Genomic DNA, 7,500 nt, shown 5'->3' with positions numbered 1-7,500 from the left:
TGGTCTTTGAGAAATCGGTTTCGCGGTCGACCGGCGCGGCCGGCGGACGCCCACGTGGCGTGCCGCAAGTCGGATCGCGCGCTCGGCCTCCGTGGATGGCCTCTGGGTGAGGTTGAGCCGGGGCGTCTCGGTTTCGCTGCCGTACGGTTCGCGCTAGGCCTGCGCGGGCGGCGCGGGGCGCGCGCTCGCGCGGCGGCCGTAGCGCTGGAGTGCGACCCGCAAGTGGGGAGGAACCGTCCACCCAACGCCGGCGGTAGCCGGGGCCGGTGGGGGCCCTACCAAGGCGGGTCATGGGCGCATGTCGGTCAGGTTATAAGAGTGTTTTTCGCTCCGGGCTAGAGCCGGGTGAGGTCGTCTCGAACCACGTGCCTGAAGGCCGCCTCGCGCCGGATTCGGCCCCGCTCATTCGTCGGAGTGACCGCCCGACGCGGGCATCGCTAGATTAGCCGTGGCCCCGATCCTTCCCCATCGACAGCCTTTCGCCCCCTTCGCTCCGGCCTCTGAGGCGGCCGGTACCCCTTTCTTGGATGAGACAGAACCCTTGACGGGCCGTTCGCAGATTTTTGCCCGGGCATTGTTTACCGAGGCGGCCGGTACCTCCGTCTGCCTTGGATGGACCGCATCCGCAGATTTTCGTCCGGCCTTAGCTTAAGGAGACGGCCGTTGCCTCCGATCCTCCGGGCTAGAGCCGGGTGAGGTCGTCTCGAACCACGTGCCTGAAGGCCGCCTCGCGCCGGATTCGGCCCCGCTCATTCGTCGGAGTGACCGCCCGACGCGGGCATCGCTAGATTAGCCGTGGCCCCGATCCTTCCCCATCGACAGCCTTTCGCCCCCTTCGCTCCGGCCTCTGAGGCGGCCGGTACCCCTTTCTTGGATGAGACAGAACCCTTGACGGGCCGTTCGCAGATTTTTGCCCGGGCATTGTTTACCGAGGCGGCCGGTACCTCCGTCTGCCTTGGATGGACCGCATCCGCAGATTTTCGTCCGGCCTTAGCTTAAGGAGACGGCCGTTGCCTCCGATCCTCCGGGCTAGAGCCGGGTGAGGTCGTCTCGAACCACGTGCCTGAAGGCCGCCTCGCGCCGGATTCGGCCCCGCTCATTCGTCGGAGTGACCGCCCGACGCGGGCATCGCTAGATTAGCCGTGGCCCCGATCCTTCCCCATCGACAGCCTTTCGCCCCCTTCGCTCCGGCCTCTGAGGCGGCCGGTACCCCTTTCTTGGATGAGACAGAACCCTTGACGGGCCGTTCGCAGATTTTTGCCCGGGCATTGTTTACCGAGGCGGCCGGTACCTCCGTCTGCCTTGGATGGACCGCATCCGCAGATTTTCGTCCGGCCTTAGCTTAAGGAGACGGCCGTTGCCTCCGATCCTCCGGGCTAGAGCCGGGTGAGGTCGTCTCGAACCACGTGCCTGAAGGCCGCCTCGCGCCGGATTCGGCCCCGCTCATTCGTCGGAGTGACCGCCCGACGCGGGCATCGCTAGATTAGCCGTGGCCCCGATCCTTCCCCATCGACAGCCTTTCGCCCCCTTCGCTCCGGCCTCTGAGGCGGCCGGTACCCCTTTCTTGGATGAGACAGAACCCTTGACGGGCCGTTCGCAGATTTTTGCCCGGCCTGTGTTTAAGGAGGCGGCCGGTACCTCCCTCCTTGGATGACCAACAACCCTTGACGGGCCATTCGCAGATTTTTGCCCGGCCTGTGTTTAAGGAGGCGGCCGGTACCTCCCTCCTTGGATGACCAACAACCCTTGACGGGCCATTCGCAGATTTTTGCCCGGCCTGTGTTTAAGGAGGCGGCCGGTACCTCCCTCCTTGGATGACCTTCTACCCTTGACGGGCCATTCGCAGATTTTTGCCCGGCCTGTGTTTAAGGAGGCGGCCGGTACCTCCCACCTTGGATGACCCACTACCCTTGACGGGCCCATTCGCAGATTTTTGCCCGGCCTGTGTTTAAGGAGGCGGCCGGTACCTCCCACCTTGGATGACCCACTACCCTTGACGGGCCCATTCGCAGATTTTTGCCCGGCCTGTGTTTAGGGAGGCGACCGGTCCTCCGTAGCTTGATCGGATTTCCCTTCCGGCCTGTGTTTAAGGAGGCGGCCGGTCCTCCGTAGCTTGACCGGATTTCCCTTCCAGCCTGTGTTTAAGGAGGCGGCTGGTCCTCCCCGGTCGGTTGCCAAGCGACCGGGACCCGCAAGTGGGCAGGAACCGTCCACCCAACGCCGGCGAGCCGGGGCCGGTGGGGGCCCTACCAAGGCGGGTCTAACTTCAGGCGGTGCAAACGGGGGAGGGGGGTAAGGACGGCTGCCGGGAGCAGACAGCCGTCCCCGGGAGGGGGTAGTAGCTTCGCGGCGGCCGCCGGGAGCAGACGGCCGTCCGCGCATTCTGCCAATGCCTGTAGGACTTTGAATATTTCACAGCCGTGCCGTGGCACTTAGAAAATTTTTCAGAGACGTGGCACTTAGAAAGTTTTTCAGAGATGTGGCACTTTGAAAGTTTTTGAGAGATGTGGCACTTAGAAATTTTTTGAGAGATGTGGCACTTAGAAATTTTTTGAGAGATGTGGCACTTAGAAATTTTTTGAGAGATGTGGCACTTTGAAAATTTTTGAGAAATGTGGCACTTAGAAAATTTTCTCTCTCTCTCTGGAAGTGCCGTGCCTTCTTCAGTTCTGCTATCCGAGCAGGGGACGCTTGCTGGCGGCCGTTACCAGCGCTCGGACCAGGCCCAATTGATTTGCATGGAAAACAATTGCGTCCCCCATGCTCGTTCTGACTATATTTTGCGAAAGGGGGGTAAAGTGATGAGTACACTAAGTGGGGGGACCAACCCATGTACTCTAGAAAAAGTACATGGGTTGACAAAAGACCAGTTGGTAATGCACCCCTGGTACCCAAACCCCTGGTACCTTTAGGCACTTAGAAAAAATTTCGCCCAAATTTGGAGGTCGCTCCAGGGGAAGAGGCCGAATTTTCGCCTATTACGGCCGACCGCGGGAACCAGCCGAGGCGGACGCTTTTCGGCGCAAGAGCCGTTGGCACTTAGAAAATATTCGCTAAACTTCAAAGGACCTCCAGGGGAAGAGGCCGAATTGTCACTTTTTCTGGCCGACATCGGGAACCAGCCGAGTCGGACTCTTTACGGCGGAGCAGCCGTTGGCACTTAGAAAATATTCGCCAAACTCGGCCGGACTTCCAGGGGAAGAGGCCGAATTGTCACTTGTTCTGCCCGACATCGGGAACCAGCCGAGTCGGACACTTTAAGGCGGAGCAGCCGTTGGCACTTAGAAAATATTCGCCAAACTTGAACGGACCTCCAGGGGAAGAGGCCGAATTTTCACCTGTTCTGGCCGACATCGGGAACCAGCCGAGTCGGACGCTTTACGGCGGAGCAGCCGTTGGCACTTAGAAAATATTCGTTAAACTTGAAAGGACCTCCAGGGGAAGAGGCCGAATTGTCACTTGTTCTGGCCGACATCGGGAACCAGCCGAGTCGGACGCTTTAAGGCGGAGCAGCCGTTGGCACTCAGAAAATATTCGTTAAACTTGAAAAGACCTCCAGGGGAAGAGGCCGAATTGTCACTTCTTCTGGCCGACATCGGGAACCAGCCGAGTCGGGCCCTTTAAGGCTGAGCAGCCGTTGGCACTTAGGAAATATTTGCCTTAACTCGGCCGGACTTCCAGGGGAAGAGGCCGGATTTTCACTTGTTCTGGCCGACATCGGGAACCAGCCGAGTCGGACGCTTTAAGGCGGAGCAGCCGTTGGCACTTAGAAAATATTCCCCAAACTTGAACGGACCTCCAGGGGAAGAGGCCGAATTTTCACTTGTTCTGGCCGACATCGGGAACCAGCCGAGTCGGACGCTTTACGGCGGAGCAGCCGTTGGCACTTAGAAAATATTCGTTAAACTTCAACTGACCTCCAGGGGAAGAGGCCGAATTTTCACTTGTTCTGGCCGACATCGGGAACCAGCCGAGTCGGACGCTTTACGGCGGAGCAGCCGTTGGCACTTAGAAAATATTCGTTAAACTTCAACTGACCTCCAGGGGAAGAGGCCGAATTTTCACTTGTTCTGGCCGACATCGGGAACCAGCCGAGTCGGACGCTTTACGGCGGAGCAGCCGTTGGCACTTAGAAAATATTCGTTAAACTTGAACGGACCTCCAGGGGAAGAGGCCGAATTTTCACTTGTTCTGGCCGACATCGGGAACCAGCCGAGTCGGACGCTTTACGGCGGAGCAGCCGTTGGCACTTAGAAAATATTCGTTAAACTTCAACTGACCTCCAGGGGAAGAGGCCGAATTTTCACTTGTTCTGGCCGACATCGGGAACCAGCCGAGTCGGACCCTTTACGGCGGAACAGCCGTTGGCACTTAGGAAATATTTGCCTTAACTTGGCCGCACTTCCAGGGGAAGAGGCCGAATTTTCACTTGTTCTGGCCGACATCGGGAACCAGCCGAGTCGGACGCTTTACGGCGGAGCAGCCGTTGGCACTTAGAAAATATTCGTTAAACTTCAACTGACCTCCAGGGGAAGAGGCCGAATTTCCACTTATTCTGGCCGACATCGGGAACCAGCCGAGTCGGACGCTTTACGGCGGAGCAGCCGTTGGCACTTAGGAAATATTCGCCAAACTTGGCCGCACTTCCAGGGGAAGAGGCCGAATTTCCACTTGTTCTGGCCGACATCGGGAACCAGCCGAGACGGACGCTTTACGGCGGAGCAGCCGTTGGCACTTAGAAAATATTCGTTAATCTTGAACGGACCTCCAGGGGAAGAGGCCGAATATTCACTTGTTCTGGCCGACATCGGGAACCAGCCGAGTCGGACGCTTTTCGGCGCAAGAGCCGTTGGCACTTAGGAAATATTCGCCGAACTCGGCCGGACTTCCAGGGGAAGAGGCCGAATTTTCACTTGTTCTGGCCGAAATCGGGAACCAGCCGAGTCGGACTCTTTACGGCGGAGCAGCCGTTGGCACTTAGGAAATATTTGCCAAAATGTTCCGGACCTCCAGGGGAAGAGGCCGAATATTCACTTGTTCTGGCCGACATCGGGAACCAGCCGAGTCGGACACTTTACGGCGGAGCAGCCGTTGGCACTTAGGAAATATTCGTTAAACTTCAACTGACCTCCAGGGGAAGAGGCCGAATTTTCACTTGTTCTGGCCGACATCGGGAACCAGCCGAGTCGGTCTCTTTACGGCGGAGCAGCCGTTGGCACTTAGGAAATATTCGCCGAACTTGGCCGGACTTCCAGGGGAAGAGGCCGGATTTTCACTTGTTCTGGCCGACATCGGGAACCAGCCGAGTCGGACACTTTACGGCGGAGCAGCCGTTGGCACTTAGGAAATATTTGCCAAAATGTTCCGGACCTCCAGGGGAAGAGGCCGAATATTCACTTGTTCTGGCCGACATCGGGAACCAGCCGAGTCGGACACTTTAAGGCTGAGCAGCCGTTGGCACTTAGGAAATATTCGCCTTAACTCGGCCGGACTTCCAGGGGAAGAGGCCGGATTTTCACTTGTTCTGGCCGACATCGGGAACCAGCCGAGTCGGACCCTTTAAGGCTGAGCAGCCGTTGGCACTTAGGAAATATTTGCCTTAACTCGGCCGGACTTCCAGGGGAAGAGGCCGATTTTTCACTTGTTCTGGCCGACCGGGGGAACCAGCCGAGTCGGACACTTTACGGCGGAGCAGCCGTTGGCACTTAGGAAATATTCGCCAAAATGTTCCGGACCTCCAGGGGAAGAGGCCGAATTTTCACTTGTTCTGGCCGACCGGGGGAACCAGCCGAGGCGGACACTTTACGGCGGAGCAGCCGTTGGCACTTTGAAAATATTCGCCAAAATGTTCCGGACCTCCAGGGGAAGAGGCCGAATTTTCACTTGTTCTGGCCGACCGGGGGAACCAGCCGAGGCGGACACTTTACGGCGGAGCAGCCGTTGGCACTTTGAAAATATTCGCCAAAATGTTCCGGACCTCCAGGGGAAGAGGCCGAATTTTCGCTCGTTCGGGCCGACCGGGAGAACCAGCCGAGGCGGACACTTTACGGCGGTTGAGCCGTTGGCACTTAGAAATTATTCAGACTTCCATAAACACACATCGGCCTTTTGCCGTCACTGCCCGGGATGGGCACCGTGGTAGCTAGGACAGTTCGTGTGACAGCTTCCGCTGGCACTTAGACAATTTTTAAAATGAAAATAAACAGTTCTGCACATACGTGCCGACTATATTTTGCGAAAGGGGGGTAAAGTGATGAGTACACTAAGTGGGGGGACCAAGTACATAAAGCCTACCCCTGGTACCTCAGAGAGGCCGAATTGACACATTTTGTGTCCGACCGCGGGAACCAGCCGAGGCGGACGCTTTTCGGCGCAAGAGCCGTTGGCACTTAGAAAATATTCGTTAATCTTGAACGGACCTCCAGGGGAAGAGGCCGAATTTTCACTTGTTCTGGCCGACATCGGGAACCAGCCGAGTCGGACTCTTTACGGCGGAACAGCCGTTGGCACTTAGAAAATATTCGTTAAACTTCAACTGACCTCCAGGGGAAGAGGCCGAATTTCCACTTGTTCTGGTCGACATCGGGAACCAGCCGAGTCGGACGCTTTACGGCGGAGCAGCCGTTGGCACTTAGAAAATATTCGTTAAACTTCAACTGACCTCCAGGGGAAGAGGCCGAATTTTCACTTGTTCTGGCCGACATCGGGAACCAGCCGAGTCGGACGCTTTACGGCGGAGCAGCCGTTGGCACTTAGAAAATATTCGTTAAACTTCAACTGACCTCCAGGGGAAGAGGCCGAATTTTCACTTGTTCTGGCCGACATCGGGAACCAGCCGAGTCGGACGCTTTACGGCGGAGCAGCCGTTGGCACTTAGAAAATATTCGTTAAACTTCAACTGACCTCCAGGGGAAGAGGCCGGATTTTCACTTGTTCTGGCCGACATCGGGAACCAGCCGAGTCGGACCCTTTACGGCGGAGCAGCCGTTGGCACTTAGAAAATATTCGTTAAACTTGAACGGACCTCCAGGGGAAGAGGCCGAATTTTCACTTGTTCTGGCCGACATCGGGAACCAGCCGAGTCGGACGCTTTACGGCGGAGCAGCCGTTGGCACTTAGGAAATATTCGCCAAACTTGGCCGCACTTCCAGGGGAAGAGGCCGAATTTCCACTTGTTCTGGCCGACATCGGGAACCAGCCGAGACGGACGCTTTACGGCGGAGCAGCCGTTGGCACTTAGAAAATATTCGTTAATCTTGAACGGACCTCCAGGGGAAGAGGCCGAATATTCACTTGTTCTGGCCGACATCGGGAACCAGCCGAGTCGGACGCTTTTCGGCGCAAGAGCCGTTGGCACTTAGGAAATATTCGCCGAACTCGGCCGGACTTCCAGGGGAAGAGGCCGAATTTTCACTTGTTCTGGCCGAAATCGGGAACCAGCCGAGTCGGACTCTTTACGGCGGAGCAGCCGTTGGCACTTAGGAAATATTTGCCAAAATG

The sequence above is a fragment of the Syngnathus scovelli genome, unplaced genomic scaffold (genome assembly GCF_024217435.2).
Source record: "Syngnathus scovelli strain Florida unplaced genomic scaffold, RoL_Ssco_1.2 HiC_scaffold_446, whole genome shotgun sequence".
Classification (NCBI taxonomy): Eukaryota; Metazoa; Chordata; class Actinopteri; order Syngnathiformes; family Syngnathidae; genus Syngnathus; species Syngnathus scovelli.
Note: the sequence above shows the minus strand (reverse complement) of the source record.